The sequence below is a fragment of the Balaenoptera musculus genome, chromosome 5 (assembly GCF_009873245.2).
Source record: "Balaenoptera musculus isolate JJ_BM4_2016_0621 chromosome 5, mBalMus1.pri.v3, whole genome shotgun sequence".
In the NCBI taxonomy this organism is placed as follows: Eukaryota; Metazoa; Chordata; class Mammalia; order Artiodactyla; family Balaenopteridae; genus Balaenoptera; species Balaenoptera musculus.
The window spans coordinates 103141922-103159619 of NC_045789.1; positions in this window are offsets into that span (position 1 = coordinate 103141922).

A 17698-nucleotide genomic window follows, 5' to 3' on the forward strand; every position below is an offset into this window, starting at 1 on the left:
GTGATGGATCCTGTTTTCCTATATGCTGCATCTTTTTTTCTTAATTAGTTTATTCCTTTTTCTAGAAACAAATTGTGCATTCTCGTTTAGTTTTCTGAGATAGGTATTTTTCAATTTAAAATTTTATAAGACAGCATGTCTGAGGATATTCTATGCTCACACTTGATGGACAATAGGGCTGGGTGTAGATTTCTGGGTTAAAAGTTACTTCCTTCAGGGACTTCCCAGTTGGTCCAGTGGTAAAGAATCTGCCTTCCAATGCTGGGGACGCTGGTTCGATCCCTGGTTGGGGAACTAAGATCCCACATGCCACAGGGCAACTAAGTGCGTGCGCCACAACTTCAGAGCCCACGCGCCCTGGAGCCTGTGCACATCACAACTAGAGAGAGAAAACCCTCATGCCACAGCTATAGAGAAGCCTGAACGCTGCAACAAAGAGCCTGTGTGCCATAACAAAAGGTCCCACATGCCTTAGCGAAGATTCCATGTGCTGCAACTAAGAACCGACGCAGCTAAAAAAATAAGGAAAACAAAATAAATAATTAAATAATAATTAAAAAAAAGTTACTTCCTCCAGAGTTAAAAGCCTTTGCACCACTGCTTTCTAGGTGTGGTTTTGTTGTGGTGGAGATGCCTGATGCTGTCTTGGTTCTTGTCCCTTTGCATGCGATCTGCTTTTTCTCTCTGGAAGATCGCAGCATCTTTTCTTTGTCTCTAGTGTTCTGAAATTTCATGATGGTGTGCCACGTAGTGAATTCCTTTTTGTCCATTGTGATGGACACTCAGTGGACCTTTTCAATCTGAAAACTCATGCCATCAGTTCTGGAAAATATTCTTGAAGGTTATTTCTTTGAAGATTTCCCTCTCCTATTCTGTTTTTTTCCTTTTTGGTAGTTTCTATCATTTATATATTAAATTTCCTGGACAAGACTCTCATTTTCTTTCTTTTCTCCCCTTTTCTTCTTTTTATTCATTTTCTCTAGTTTCTGGGAAATTTTCTCAAATTCATAAATTTATTTTCAAAACTTTAATCTTATTATTTCTACTATTATATTTTGAATTTCCAAAACAACTTTTTTTTTGGTTCTTCGAGTGTTCCTTTTATGTAGCAGCTTCTTCTTGTTTCATGGATGCGGTACCTTTTTTCTTTCTTCTATAGTCTGTTTCCTCAAAGTTACTTCTCCTCCCTGTTTGTGTCTCTGTATTCATCTTCAAGGATTCTTTAAATGTCTGGTGTTTGCTTCCCGTTCTCTCCCCCTTCTGCCTGCATTGCTGTAATTATCTCTGAGCTGACCTACCAACATTTGGTCTTTCTCATCCTCTAGTTCATTTGGCATATCCTGTCAAATCAGTCTTTCTTAAATGCTGGTTCAACATGTTATTTCACTGATGAAAAGCCTTCAGTATCTCCCTGTTTCCTACTTCATCAGACCTAAACTTTGCCATTTTTAACATTTCCAAACTCTGACTCCACCAAAGCCATGCACCACATCTCTTGTCCTTTAATGTGGACACTCTTACGTGGTCAGACATGGAGATCAGGTAACAATAATACTAATAATACTAGGAGTAATAGTAATTAATGGTGATAAAGACCTTATACATTTCCATACATTATTTATTTATTTATTTTTAAAGGAGAGTTTTTTAAAAAAATAAATTTATTTATTTACTTTTGGCTGCGTTGGGTCCTCATTGCTGCACATGAGCTTTCTCTAGTTGCGGTGAGCGGGGGCTACTCTTCGTGGCCATGTGCAGGCTTCTCATTGTGGTGGCTTCTCTTGTTGCAGAGCATGGGCTCTAGGCACATGGGCTTCAGTAGTTGTGGCTCGTGGGCTCTAGAGCGCAGGCTCAGTAGTTGTGGCACATGGGCTTAGTTGCTCTGCGGCATGTGGGGTCTTCCCGGCCCAGGGCTCGAACCCGTGTCTCCTGCGTTGGCAGGTGGATTCTTAACCACTGCACCACCAGGGAAGCCCTCCAGACATTACTGACTTTTTCTAACAGCTCTGTGATGCCTACATCATTATGTCCATCTTGCAGGTAAAGAAATGGAGGTGCATACAGGTGAAGCGGCAAACCCAAGATAACACAGCAGGTAAGTAGCAAAGCAGGGGTGCATCCACCATGCTGTCCACTGATAGACTCAGGTGATTCACCCGAGTGATGAAGCTTTATCAAAGCCACTAGCTGGTAAGTGGCAATGCCACATTAATTGATGAAAGGCTCCCATGTCTTTTTGCTAAGTGCCAGCTCGTTTCTCTACATACAGCGATCTGTTTTATATATTTTGCACCTCACTCGCAAGCATGTGAAAATCCTCAGCTGTTCTGGTGCCTGGGCTAATGGAAGCTGCTTAAGGTCTTCAAAGACCGTCAGGCTTGGCCTCCTGCCTTATTTCCATAGAATTTTTAATAAACCAGTAATATCTCTCCAAGCGTCGCAGACCTCTGGCTTGAACCAACAAACCTGGAATTGCTTAAGAGAGCAGTAATTTCCTACGACCTGGGATTACAGGCTGTGTAGAACTTCTTAATGAATAGTTACACTGCCTTTCTGAAGCATGAATGTATTTGCCAATGCAAATTGGAAGGTTGCCCTAAGGTTGTCTTTTCTGGAAATTAGGGGCTTCTAGAAGTTGGCCAGTGATGGACCCTGGTGCTTGGTCACTTCTTTGGTGAGACTTCAGGACCCCTTTGCTAGTCTTCTCCCCTCCATATGCTCCTCTGACATCTTACTCTTTTATTTTTATGGGTTTTTTTTTAACTGAAAAATTTAAAGATTCAATCCTACCATTTCATTGAAGACAACAAAATTTGCCTGAACAAAATCAAGTTCAAACCTTGCTTTATTTTATTTTTTTCAGCTTCTTTTCCCTTGGACTGGACTAGTGGGGAGACTACTTGAGCAAACCCCAGAAAACCCAGGTTCAGAGTTGATGTTAAATGGCTGAATGACGTTGGATGTGACATGGTGCCTTTGAACCTCAATTTCTCGATGAGGGTTTAACTAATGATTCTCAGAGCAGCTCTGGCATTCTATAAATTAAGCATACTTGCTTCTGATTTCGAAGTTTCCGTGGAATCAGGGGATTGAAATGGCAATGAACCCTCCTTGATGTCACCTTAAGACCCTACATTGAAAGTGACGAGGACGCTATTGAGAAACTCCAGTGGCGCCTCCTCCAGGGAGGAAAGGTGGAAGAAACTTTGCAAGAGAGACTGTCTTTTTGGTTTTTACCTCCTTCTGATTTTAAACACAATGGTTCTGCTAAGCCGCTATTTTTTTCCTGTGAAAATAATTTTGTGAGAAAATATAACCAGTGCAATTATACTGAACTTTCATAAGATGAAGTGTTAATAAAAATGGATGTTTGACCAATAAAATACCTGATGCCAAATTAAATGAGCCTGAAGGAAATTCTGCTTTGGAGCAAACTCCATGGGGAACAGGATGAAAAGAAAAGTAATATATTTAAGCAAGTATAAGAATTTCTCCAGAAGTAAAAATATATAAGTTGCAATATCTTTGGCTTGCCTAGAGGGACTAAAACATAGTTGCCAAAGATGTGGATGTTGACAGATTTCTCAAGTTCAAATCCCAATTTTGCCAGCTCTTGTCTGCAGCCTTGGGCAGGTTACTCAACCTCTTTGTAATTCAGGTTTCTTGCCTGTACATTGTGGCTAATAACAGTATTTTCCCCATAAAGTTGTTGTGAAGGTTGGGTTTCTACATATAAGGCAGTTAGTAATGCTTGGTGCCCAGGAAGTGTTCGGTCTACATTACTGATCATTATTACAGAGTCACTGACTTGAAATAAAATCGTTTTTGAGAGATTATGTGTTCTGATCCCTGCCCTGAGCACAAAGTTTGGTTCCCTGTTTTATCCAGGGGACATCGGGGACCTTGAGCTGCTGAAAGACTTTCCCAAGGTCACACAGCTGGTCTGCAATGGGAAGAAAGAACGTTAGGGTTCAGCATGAGTGACCTGTAGGGTTCAGCAATTCCTGTTCCTTTGTATAACAACAAAGAAATGATGACCCAGAATGCTTGGGAAAAATGATTCTGGTTAATTAAGCCAACAAACGCCTTTTCCAAGGGTAGTCCAGAAGGTAAATTAGGGTAGAGGCTGCAAGAAGCTATGTTCTGGCTCATTGTACCTGCTGCCAGTGTTCATTCCCTTCTTCTTGTGCCTGGATTCCCCCATCCAAGAGTCTCTGTGGGGACACTGTGGCCAGGCCACCAGGCCCTTCACGGCCACTCCCTACCCGCTCCTTCAGCCCCATCTACTCCGTGGAACCCAAAGCTCAGGACACAGCAAACTACCGGGGCTTCCCAGTCTGGAATGTGCCCTTGCATTCCCTCAGGAATGGGGATGTATGATTGTCTTTTATGAGAAAGCCCAAGGCTCATCTCCTTTGAGAGCCTCCTCTGCCTCCTTCACGATGTTATTCACTTGCCCCCCCCACATCATCTTGTAAAACTTGTTATAGCACTTGTCACATGAAATTATGAATTTTTAAAAAACAAGCCTGTCCCTACTACTAGTTGGAGACCTTCCTGAAGACAGGAACCAGCCTGCATTCTTCCCTGGACATCTGGCCCAATGACTGTCTTCACCTGCTTGCCTAGGAAAGTTCAATGTAACCAACAAAGTGAATTGTTCCTTGACAACCAAGACTCATGTTTTCTTTTTCATTTTTTCTTTGAAAATAAAATTTTAAATCTTTTTACGGAAATATAATACACACACAGAAAGCACATGTATTATAAGTATACAACTCGATGACTTTTGCCAACTGGACACAGCTATGAAACTGGTGTCCAGACCATTACCAGCTGCCCAGACCCCTTCTCAGATCCCTTCCAGTCATTATCTATCTCCCTTCTGCTTCCAGGGAACCACTATCCTGACTGTGATTAATTTTACCTCTAATTTGTGTATAAACAGAATCATACAGTATGCCCTTTTTTCTGTCTGGCTTCTCTCACTCAGTCGCATGCTGTGGAGGCTCTGTGGTTTTGACAGTAGGTACAAAAGGCACAGGGTACTGCGGTGTGAAAGCATACTGATCTCTAGCCTTCGTTTAACAAATCACTGAACTCTGGCATAGAGTAAAGGAAAGAATATGAGATAAACTGATTTGGCTAGGGTTTCACAGCTACTTATCCACAAAATTTAAGTTAGAAACTGAGTTTCTCCTTTGTTCAGTCAAATATGCATATTGAAGAATTAAAGGATAACTCCTAAAATAATGGAAACAGCTGATGTAACTTTCAGACAAGCAAAAAGGACCAAATATATATATTTGGTCAGCAATAATTCAGTAAAGTCAGGAGAGGATAAAAAATAAGGATTAAAATTAGAAGTGAAAAAAATTACAAATAATGATAGTAGGAATAAGTCCCAACAGAACAGCAATTACAATAAATCCAAAAGGATTAAAGTTTATTAAATTGCAGGGATTCTTGGACAGGAGCTCTAAAATCTTGTTCCATGCTATTCATCAGAAACAAACCTAAAATGTAATGAGACCTAGAACTCAGAAGTAAGGGGATGGTACAGATGAACCGGTTTGCAAGGCAGGAATAGAGACACAGATGTAGAGAACAAACGTATGGACACCAAGGCAGGAAAGCGTTTGGGGGTTTGGTGGTAGTGGGATGAAGTGGGAGACTGGGATTGACATATATACACTATTAGGTATAAAACAGATAACTAATAAGAACCTGCTGTATAAAAATAAATAAATAAATAAAAGTAAGGGCAAAGGAAGAGGTAGGCTAGGCAAGCATTCTCTTCCTCTTACATCCCACATCCAACGCACTAGCAAATCCTGTCTAACTGTGTCCTTGAAACAAACATCACTCAACTCCTCTGCTGCTACCATACGTGTCCAAGCCACTATCATCTCTGCCCTGGCTTATTGCTGAAGCCTCCTAGCTAATCTTTTTATTCTTACTCCTCTGGTTTAATTCTTCACATAGTAGCCAGGGTGATTCTTTTCAAACACGTCAGATCATGTCACTGATCAAAACCCTCTGGTAGTTTCCTATCCTTCTCAAAGTAAAACCCCAAGTGTCACCATGGGTTTGAAGCCTTATGTATTCTGGTCCTTTGCTTTCTTTTTGACGTTTTCTCATGTGACTTCCCACGTGATCAATGCACTCTAAACCCACTGCACCTATGGGGGAGGAAAAATCCTTTATCCCTGGGTAAGAGGCAGGAAGGCATCCTGGACTCAGAGACTTCCTACTGCTCAGGGAGAGGCAAAATCACTAAAAAATCCCATTCATGATTCCAAGGGCACAGGGCATGCCTAAGATTGAGCCTGATCCAGGACATAAAGGAATATTCCCTGCTACCTCAACCAGGCTAGCAAACACCGAGTAACCAGCAGCAACAATCTACCACTGGAGGTTGAGCAGGGGTGTGGGGAGAGACCTCTCTGAGACACAGGCTCACAGAGGAGCCTTAAAGCTGAGGGCGAAGCAGGGATACTGTGAAAAATCCTAGTACAAACCAGGCCCTACTCTCAGTAAAATGTAAAACCAAAGAAATTTGAATCTGCTGATGCATTGAAGACAATCACAGTAACAACAGAACCTAAAGCCAGTTCCAAATCAGACTAGATTGAATCAATCTTGACAATAACAGCCTGCTAGAAGAAGTGTGCCCATTTCCAGGCATAAGTACTATTTACGTCACTCTCTATGATTCCAAATATGAGGCCTAGCAATCAATTAAAAAAAGGAAGTCCATAAAAAAGCAAGGAGAAAAATTTCAGTCAAGAGAAAATGCCATCAACATAACTAGACTAAAAGAGGACCCACATTTTGTAAATATCAGAGAGGAAATTCAAAATAACTATGATTATTTATTTATTTATTTATTTTTAGGTAAGAAGTTGATTTATTTAGAGAGAAGAAACACGCTCCACAGACAGAGTGTGGGCCATCTCAGAAGGCAAGAAAGGCACCAGGGTATGGGGTTGTCAGTTTTTATAGGGGTGGGTAATTTCATAGGCTAATGAGTGGGAAGAGTATTCCAGCTTATGATTATTTATGTTAAAGGCTCTAGTGGAGGAGGTATACATGAACAAATGGGAGCATTTTAGCAGAGAGATGGACACCAGAGAATCAAAAGAAAAGGTTAGACATAAAAATATTAGTAACATAAATAAAGAATGTTTCAACAGGCTCATCAGTCAACACAGATGAAGGAAGAATCAGTACACATGAATACAGGCAAATTGGAATTACCCAAACTGAAACATGAAGGAAAAAGAAAAGAGTGCCAAAAACAGAGCAGAGCATACAAGAGCTGTGGAACAATATTGGATGGTCTGTATACGCATTATTAGAATCCTAGAAGGAGAAGACAAAGAGATCGGGGCAAAGGAATTTTTGAAGAGATAAAGCCTGAGAATTTTAAAGGTAATGAATGACAACAAAGCAGAGATCCTAGAAGCCCAGAGAACTTGAAGCAGGAAAAAAAATCTAGGCACATCATATTCAAACTGCTGAAAACTAAAAATAAAGAGAAAATCTTGAAGGCAGCCAGAGAAAAAAGACACATTACATGCAGAAGAACAAAGGTAAGAATTAACAGCATATGCCTTGTCAGAAGCTAGGTGAGCCAGAAGACAATGTGCAACATCTTTAAGTGTTGAAAGAAAAAAAGAAATCTGTCAATCAGAATTATCAGCCTAGAGAAAAATCACTCAAAAATGAAGAAGAAATAGACAATTTTTAAAAACAAACAGAAACTAAAAGAATTAATAAATAACACCTTGCAAGAAAATAACTGCCAACTGTGAATTGCGTAGCTGGCAAAAGTACTCTTAAAAACTGAAAACGAAAAAATAACCCAAATTCACCTAATCTGTAAATAGATGAATGAAATGTAACATATCATACAATGGAAGCTATGCAGCAATGCAAAGGGATGAACTGATACGTGCAACAACATGGAAAACAGTCTTGAATGTAGAAAACATACATAGCATAAAGTCTTTTTGTTCCAATGATATAGTGGACGGGAGTACGTGACTTTGAGTCAGACCTGAAATTGAATCTTGGCTTTACTGCTTACTTGTTATGGAACCTTAGGAAAGTCTCCTGGCCTTTTTGAGCCTCGGTTTTCTCATCTTCAAAATGGGCCATTTGCCTTGCAGGGCTATTGTGAGGCCCCCAGCGTAATTTCTGGTCCACAGAGGTCTTCACGCGTGCTTGGCTCTTCTCCTGGCTTCTTAGATGCTAACGGACCAACGCAGAAGGAGATCAGCCTGAGACTCACATTGTGCAAGGAGGAAGTACCCGGAGTTTAACAATCGTTCAATATCCCTGTAGGGGGAGGAGGTGTAGACAGAGCTTTTAAACCTGTTTCTTCTGATGGTAGGCTTCCTCCAGTATTAAAGAGGATTTATTGGGATGATGGGAGGGGTGATTTCTCATGCAAACAACAGTTCAGAAAGCACCAGCTCTCAGAATAGGTCCAGCAGGAGAAAAAAATTCCATCTTTAGCTTTACTAATCTGGAATTGAAATTTAGCCATTTCCTTCACTCATGAATATAGACAACGAACCACTGAAGCATTAGCAGTTCCTGTGAATTTGTTGCTAATAGAAGTCATAGATATTTCACATCACATTGTTATTACCACTTGTGCCCATCACTACTTAGAAATGAGGTTTTTTTCTAGCTTTAGTGAGTTATAACTGACATACAACTTTATATAAGTTTAAGGAGTATGACGTGATGATTTGCATACACTCACATTGTGAAATAATTACCACAATAAGTTTAGTTAACCCACGCATCAGCTCACATAGCTACCTCTGTGTGTGTGTATGTGTGTGTATATGTGCATGCTGAGAACATTTAAGATCTACTCTCTCAGCAACTTTCAAGAACAAAACATGATATCGTTAACTATAGTCACCATGCTACACATTAAATCCCAGAACTTATTCATCTTGTAACTGGAAGCATGTAGCCTTTGACTAACATCTCCTCATTTCCCTCACCCCTTAGCTCCTGGCAACTACCATTCTACTTTGTTTCTATGAGTCTGATTTTTTAAGATTCCACATTTAAGGGAGATCATATGATTTCTGTCTATTTGTTTGACTTATTTCACTTAGCATAACGGCCTCGAGTTTCATCCATGTTGTTGAAACCGACAGGATTTCCTACTTTTTATGGCTAAAAGATGAGGGGGGGGGGGGGGTCTCTTCTTTCCCATCATGCACTGCTGCAGCAGTGTGTGGTCTTTTTGTTTTAATTTTTATTTTATATTGGAGTATAGTTGATTAACAATGTTGTGTTAGTTTCAGCTGTACAGCAAAGTGATTCAGTTACACATATACATGTATCTATTCTTTTTCAGATTCTTTTCCCATTTAGGTTATTACAGAATATTGAGCAGCGTTCCCTGTGCTATACAGTAGGTCCTTGTTGGTTATCCATTTTATATACAGTAGTGTGTACATGTTAATCCCAAACTCCCAGTCTATCCCTCCCTCCCCCACCCTTCCCCCTGGTAACCCAAAGTTCATTCTCTAAGTCTGTGAGTCTGTTTCTGTTTCATAAATAAGTTCATTTGTGTCAATTTTTTAAAGATTCTGCATATAAGTGCTATCATATGATATTTGTCTTTCTCTGACTTACTTCACTTAGTATGATAATCTCTGGGTCCATGCGTGTTGCTGCAGTGAAAAGATGCTCAACATCACTAATTATTAGAGAAATGCAAATGAAAACTACCATGAGATATCACCTCACACCAGTCAGAATGGCCATCATCAAAATATCCACAAACAGTAAATGCTGGAGAGGGTGTGGAGAAAAGGGAACCCTCCTACACTGTTGGTGGGAATGTAAATTGGTATAGCCACTATGGAGAACAGTATGGAGGTTCCTTAAAAAACTAAAAATAGAGCTACCATATGATCCAGCAATCCCACTCCTGGGCACATATCTGGAAAAAAACTTGGTTTGAAAGTATACATGCACCCCAATGTTCTTTGCAGCACTATTTACAATAGCCAGGACATGGAAGCAACCTAAATGTCCATCAACAGATGAATGGATAAAGAAGATGTGGTACATATATACAATGGAATATTACTCAGCCAGCCGGGTGTGGTCTTGTCTCCCTCTGGAGCACCTAAGGGTCCAGCAGGACACCAAATTCTCTTCTTCCTCAAACATGCCAGGCACACTCCTGCCACAGGGCCTTTGCACTGCCTGTTTCCTGTGCTTAACAATCTTCCCTCAATAACCACGGCACCCCCTATCGTGAGTTGAATTGTGTGGGTTGAATTCACCTGTGAATGTGAAAAAAAGACTATTTGGAAATAGTCTTTGCAGATGTAATTACTTAAGATGAGGTCATCCTGGATTAGAGTGGACCCAAAATCCAATGACTGGTGTCCTGATAAAAAGAGGAGAGGCACAGAGACATGGGAGAGAAGGCCATGTGAAGAAGGAGGCAGAGACTGGAGTGATACAACTATAAGTCAAGGAACACCACGGATTGCCAGTAGCCACCAGAAGCCAAGAGAGGGACATGGAACAGATTCTTCCTCGGAGCCTCCAGAAGGGACCAGTCCTGCCAACACTTTGACTTTGGACTTCTGGCCTCCAGAATAATGAGAAAATAAATTTCTGTTGTTGTAAGCCACCAAGGTTTGGTAATTTGTTAAAGCAGCCCTTGAAAACGAATATATTTGATTGAACTTGCTTTTATTTAATATATTTTTATGTTAATTTTAATTTTAAAGAATTTTTATTGAAATATAATTGATATACAACGTTGTATTAGTTTTAGTTGTACAGCAAAGTGATTCAGTATATATACGTATTTTCTTTTTCAGATTCTTTTCCATTATAGGTTATTACAAGAGATTGAATATAGTTCCTGTGCTATACAGTTGGTCCTTGTTGTTTATCTATTTTATATCTAGTAGTGTGCATCAGTTAATCCCAAACTCCTAGTTTATCCCTCCCTGCTACCACTTCCCAACCTTAAGTTTGTCTTCTATGTCTGTGAGTCTATTTCTGTTTTGTAAAAACGTTCATTCGTATCATCTTTTTAGACTCCACATATAAGTGATATCATATGATATTTGTCTTTATCTGACTCACTTCACTCAGTGTGATCATCTCTAGGTCCACTGATGTTGCTGCAAAATTTTTAAAGACTTAGAGCTATTTAGCCCCTCTGGCCTCGGTTTCCTCATCTGGAAAATGGGATAATCTTAATCCTAATATCCACCCTTTGAGACTGCTTGGTAATGAAGCGACATAATACGGGAAACTCCCAGAACACTGTCAGGCAAATGAGAACAGAATGGGGCCAGGAGGGGCGGGGTTGCCTGGGGGTGCAGCGGTGACTCTGCTCGCAGCATTTGGGGATGACAGAGAAAAAGGGAGCAGAGCCCTAACACAAGTCAGGAAGAGGCTGATTCGGGCTCCCGGTAGATCCATCAGCCCCGAACATGCAAGTGGCCTTGGAAATGGCAACAAAGAGGCTATTCCAGGCCTTCTGCCCTGCAGGCATCTCTGTTATGACTTACCCACCGGTTTTGAAGACTCTAGCAAAGAGCTGAATAATTGATTTTGAAATATTTGCGTTCTGGAACATGAAATGGAACCCCTTAAGCTTTTCATGTACCTTCCTCTCCTCCATAACAACATGGAGCTTATTTTAAACTCCAGAAATAACAAAAAGAACCCGGGACCACCCCCTTAGAATAACTCCCAGCAGTCGATGAAAGGAAAGCATATCAAATTCGCTATGGGATAGAAAGGATTCTAAGAAATGGATTTTCACAATGTCAAAAACGGGGTTGGCCTATGGATTTTCACGAGGATTAGACCAGCCTGCTTTGCCTTAGGATGAATGCAGATGGTCAAATTCATTTCACTGGAGTTACGAAAAAACTAAAAAACGTTTTAGGAGGGTTTCATGTTTTAAAACAATGCGAAATTCTTGAATAAAATGGCTTGTCAGTAAAACATTTTTTTTTTTACATTAATAGATTTTATTTTTCAGAGCAGTTTTAGGTGTATAGACCAAATTGAATGGAAAGTACAGACCCCCCACCCCCATAATTTCCCCCGTTATTAACATCTTGCATTGGTGCTACATTCTTACAATGGATGAGAGCCTATATGGTTTCATTAGAACTACTTGAAGTCCATAGTTGACTTAGGGTTTATTCTTTGTGTTGTACATTCTTTAGGTTTTGACAAATGTATATGGTTACGTACCCTCCATTACAATATCATACAGATGTTGTGTTGCCCTAAACACCCTCTGCGCTCTGCCTGTTCATTCTTCCCTCCCCGCAAGCTCCTGGCAACCACTGATCTTTTTACCGGCTCCATGATTTGGTCTTCAGTTTTGCCTTAAGTTGTTTCTTGTATCTTGGGATATTAACCATTAATTGTAGGACACGTATTGCATTTATAAAGAAGTTAACGTGTATTAATGGTGCAAATTTGCTTTTACTAAATGAGTACCAGATCAAAACAATTTGGCGACCACTGCCCTAGAGATGAACTGACAGATAAACAACATTCAATGAGGGTACAGAAGTTTTCAGTCCTCAATAAAACACTTATTTTAAAAAATTATATTTCACAACTGGAGAGTGTACTTTTGAGTTTGCAAAGTGCCTTCACTGCTGTTTTCTCCTCTTGTTCCTTGGGGGGGTGAGAAAGGGAGGTATTTGTAGCTCCATTTTAGTTGCAGTATTAGGTGAGTTATTTGGCCTACCTGCTTCTCTTCCTGCATCTCCTTTTTCTCCTCCTCTTGTAGTGATGGGCTCAAGAACAGAAATTTTCCTCCACTGAAATCAGCTTGTCTTACAAATCTCCCAGTTCCCTTGTTGGCAGAAATGTTTTCTCGCCGATTCAAGGTAACTCAGTCACTTCTGGTTTAAAACAGTCTTTTGGGGGCCAGGACTCTACTAAATTCTGGATTCTTACCTTCCTCCCAAATTCTTCTCCCATATCCTGTGGTGATATAAATTCTGGGGCTTGGGCTGCCAGTATACTGTCCAGAATTGCGTTGTCAATAAATCCTTCATGTCTAGACTCTTTCTCATGCTCGGGAAATATTGAACAATTGACAACTGTTTGTTTGGTCTCGGCCCTGGAAAGTTAGACTCAAAAACTCCCCAAATGAACTCATATCTTCCTTCCTACTGCTCCTCCTCCAGGGCTCCCCATCAGAGGCATGTCCCCAACACCCACCCAGTTGCTCAAGCCAGAAACCAGGCAACAGGCTTAGGAGTCAGCCCTTGGGTCCCCGCCAGGTCTTGGCTTTCATTCCCTCCTTTTCATTGGTGCAACATCTACAGGCTATAAAATAAAAATTCTCATCAGTAATCAGCTCACAGAACAGCAGAGACAGCCATTTGTGCAGACTAATATTTTTGTAAACCTGTTTATGTAAACGTCTATCTCTAGTGTAGACTTGCTTGTGGGACATTTGAACCTTACGACTGGCTAGTCCTTACCTCGGCTGGACCCGGGGAGACGGTGTCCAGGACAGAGGGAGAGAACCTTTAGATGACTATTGCCACTCTTTGTACTAGTTTTAAAGGAGTTTTTAAAGGAGATCCCTCCTCCTCCCTTTGGAATAGCAAGTTCTGTCTGCCAGGCTTAGAGAAGGCCCTGCCCTGGGCAAGTGGGGGCACATGCTGCTGGTTTGCTCATTTCTCTTTAGAAGGACTACTATTTGCAAAACCAGGCGCTGTGCTGCCCTGGTCCCAGCACTCTTGGCCAGACAGCTATTCCTCTGCCTTCCACTTCCCTTCCTCTGGGAGTTCTAAGGCGTGTGAGGGGCAGGGCATTTGGAGGGATAGAAATTGACTGGAAATTTGATCTTAAGAATCTTTGCCAGTTTTAGTCCTCCCAGCGCTACTAGAAAGAACTCCCCGTGCTCCTGGAGGATGGGCGTTCTGGGCTTGGTGAGATGAGCATCGGACTCGGGCAGGGGAGCAGAAGTAGCCAGGCTAGAGGTAGAAAACTTGCCCCGTGGTCCAGCTGTAACTCTGTCCATCTCTGCCTAATCAAGTGGCCCTCCTCTTGCTCCGTGACACAGAGGCTGGTGCGAGCCCTCAGTGGAACAGGCACCCCCAGCAGTCTGGAATGGATGTGTGGGGAGGGCAGTTTTGGCACGGAAACCTTGCAATGGCCAAGGAGGGAGTGGGGGGCTGGGCAGGCAACCTTGTTTTCCAAGAGACTCTGCAGGTGGAGTGCTCGGCCTTGTAACATTTTAAAGGAAGCTGCTTCATATTTTCATGGTAAGCTTCGACCCAGCGTTACCATCCCTACCTTACCAATGTGGAAAATGCACATAAAGAGAGGCCAAGATATTACGTGAGTTGTCCAAGACTTCGTAGCCAATGGCGTGAGCCAGGAGTACCATCTGGGCCTTGTAAAAGCTCCGATTATGAAGGTGTTACCCATATTGGGCCACAGAAGGGCCTTGTGGCCTCTGTCTCTCCAGAGCAAACTTCTGCCCCTGGGAGAGCTCCGGTGGGGGATGTCTGCAGGATCAGAGCCTGATGGGCCATGGGACTTGGAGGGGACTTAACGTTCTCCAGTTACGCCTCTCGTTTTTCCTGGGACTCAGAAAGATGATGAAGTGACTTTCACCATGGCATATACCTAGTTCATGCCAGACTTATGCCAAAGATTTGGGACACAGTTAGAACTTTCTGCTTTTCCATAACCACCAGATGGAATAAGCTCTGAGTTCTCTATAAACTTTATTCAAATACAAAAAAAAAGGCAGAACAGAGAAAATTATTACTTTTTCCCATCTAGCAGAAGCGTGGCAATTAGGATTTCTGGGCCTCCATCCATTTTTCATAAAGGGATAGTGGGGGAACAATATGATAAATAATAGATATTATCAAGTTTTCATTTCAGTATCATAGTCAACTTTTGCTGGAAGTTAATAGCTTGGCATTGGTAAGCACATTTTCTAGAAGCTGTTTTGTTCCTGGCTAATCAATCCAAAAATGATTTTAAAAGTTTGGAGCATAGTTTTGACCCAAGACAGCTAAAATAGGCTGGAGATTAAGGCACAAATCCAATTTTACTTTTCTATTAAAAAAAATAACATGTTTATTAAAACATTATTCTGAACTTTGAGGGGCATATTAGCTTTGCCACTGACCCATGTTGTGACCTGGGAGAAGTGACTCACTTTGCTGGGTCTCTTTCTCACTGTGAAATGGACAACACCCACCTCTCAAGAGTAGCAGAGAATCCAATTAGGTGAGAGAATCTATGTAAAGCACACTTAGTAGGAACACAGATGGTCCTGTCTGTGATTGCTTCTGGTTGCCAAAATCCAGCCTGGGATTCTTAGCCCCTGGGAGATGGAGCAAAGAATTTCTGAAGAACCTGAGTTTGTAAATATAAGGCAGATGGGCTCTCATTGCTCAGACCACTTTGCTTACATAGTCCAGGGAGTCAGTTTCCTGTGTCCGTTCTCTGAAATTCCACATTGAAGAATGCTATCAGGAAAGACTGAGCTCACCCCGATCAAGCTCTGAAGGCAGGAAAAAGCATCAGAGGCCCTGGTCAACACGGAGGTGGAGGATGTATTTGTCAGGGTTCTCTGGAGAAACAGAACAAATAGGATGAGTGTATATATAGAAGGAGATTTATTTTAAAGAAATGGCTCACACGATTTTGGAAGCTGGCAAGTCCAAAATCTGCAGGGTGAGTTGGCAGGCTGGAGACCCAGGGAAGGGCTGATGCTGCAGTCTGAGTTCAAAGGCTGTTGTTGCTGGCAGAATTCCCTTTGGCTTGGGGGAAGTCAGACTTTTGTTCTATTCAGGCCTTCAGCTGACTGGATGAGGCCCACCCACATTATGGAGGGCAATCTGCTTTACGCAAAGTCCCCTGATTTCAATGTTAATCTCATCTTAAACCACTCTCACAGAAACATCCAGAATAATGTTTGACCAAACGTCTGGATTCCAGGGCACAGCCAAGTTGACACATAACATTAACCATCACGGAGGGTCAGCAGGGAAAGAACTGGTCTGGGCAGAAGTTAAGACCTGTTCTGAAAAGTCTTCTGGATCCAGTCACCCTTGTACAGTGGTTATGTTTGGAGGAGCAAAGGTTGAGCACAGGAATGTGGGAATGTGAAGCACGAGACTTGTTGGTGCCTAGAGTCGGGGCAACGTGATAGTCCCAAGGAGCGAGAGTGTGTCAGCAGCAGGGGCAGGTGTTAGCCGGACTGCCCTAAGCCCCTCTTCAACAGTGACATCTTGTGGCCACCGGGAGCAATGACAGCAGTGGGCAGCTCAACACTCCCCTTCCCAAAGGGACCTCAGAGGCAAGAATAATCCCTTATAAGCTGAGTAAGCCTCCAAGGATCCAAACAATTATGAGACAGCTAGTGGGGTAGGTTCAGTTGTGCAGAAAGGGATCCTCAAGAAGGAGATAAGAACCTCCTGCTAGTTGAGCACAACATCCTTCAGCGATTCACTGGAAAAGTAGGGAAGTGTCTGCTGCACCCTGAGCTGCTCAAGCAGAGCGTACAGGTTGCCTTATTAGAATTCATAAATGCTGCTTCCCACTGCCAACGTATGCAGACGTGGCAGAAGCCTCACAAGAGTCCCCTCACGCTTTAGGTGACAGAGTTTGAGCTGCAGCTTCTTATTGTTTCTCTTCTGGCTTTTCCCAGGAGACAGTTTAAGTTTGAGGCCAGTGAGGTGAAACACAGTTTCATTTCACCTCTCTAGACAAGCTCAAACGCGTTCAGAACTATGGGCACACCCCTCCTCCAGAGCAGAGGGTGTCCCCTGGGCGGTGGGGAAGGGGCATGTGTCTCTGAAGGTCAGAAAAGTGACATTGATCAAAGCCTGCTGTGGGTCAGGAGTGGGCTAGGTGCTTTACCTCTGTTATGTTTTTATATCCTCTCACTACCCTGGCAGGTGGGTCTAGAAGCCCCTATTTTACTGAGGCACAGGGAGGCTTAGTGGCTTAGCCATGGTCACAAATCCCACAGGGGGCAGAACCTTGAAAAGGAGATGGTTCCTCTCACTGGGGCTGCCCAAGAAACGGGCTGAATCCTGTGGCTATTTTCTTGGGAAGCATAGGAATGCTTCCCCTTCGGCCCCCCAGAACTCCATGGCACAAAGACAATTTTTTCTCCACCACAACAATTTGCTTTCAGGATTTTTCTCTGAGGCCGGCCCTGGAACATGGGTCTGATCGCTTTCCATGGCTCGGTTACCCCGCACTCTGCAATTACAAGATGGTGGGAAAGTTCCCTCTTACCCTGCAGTAACTTGGAGCAAATCCTGGGCCTCTCTCTGAGGACCAGGCTCCGTGGCTGGTGGTGGGCTGTATCGACCTCCCGCTCAGCGCCTCAGCCCTCCAAGTAGATACAGAGGGTCTCATCACAGAGAATCACACAAAAACAGCAAAACCGCTTCTGAGTCTGTTCTGGAAAGGAAATACCTTACAATTTTGGGTAGGTTCTTCATATTAAAAGTACCAAGCTGCTTCCTACCCATCATACAATTTTTTTAAATATTTTTTTTCCTCTAAATAAAAAGTCTTATTCTCACGAGAAAATGCTTACGTAAGCTTTGAGTTTAGGCTTCCTTGAGTGAAAAGTCTGACACTCCTACACTGTGCAATATTGGGCAGG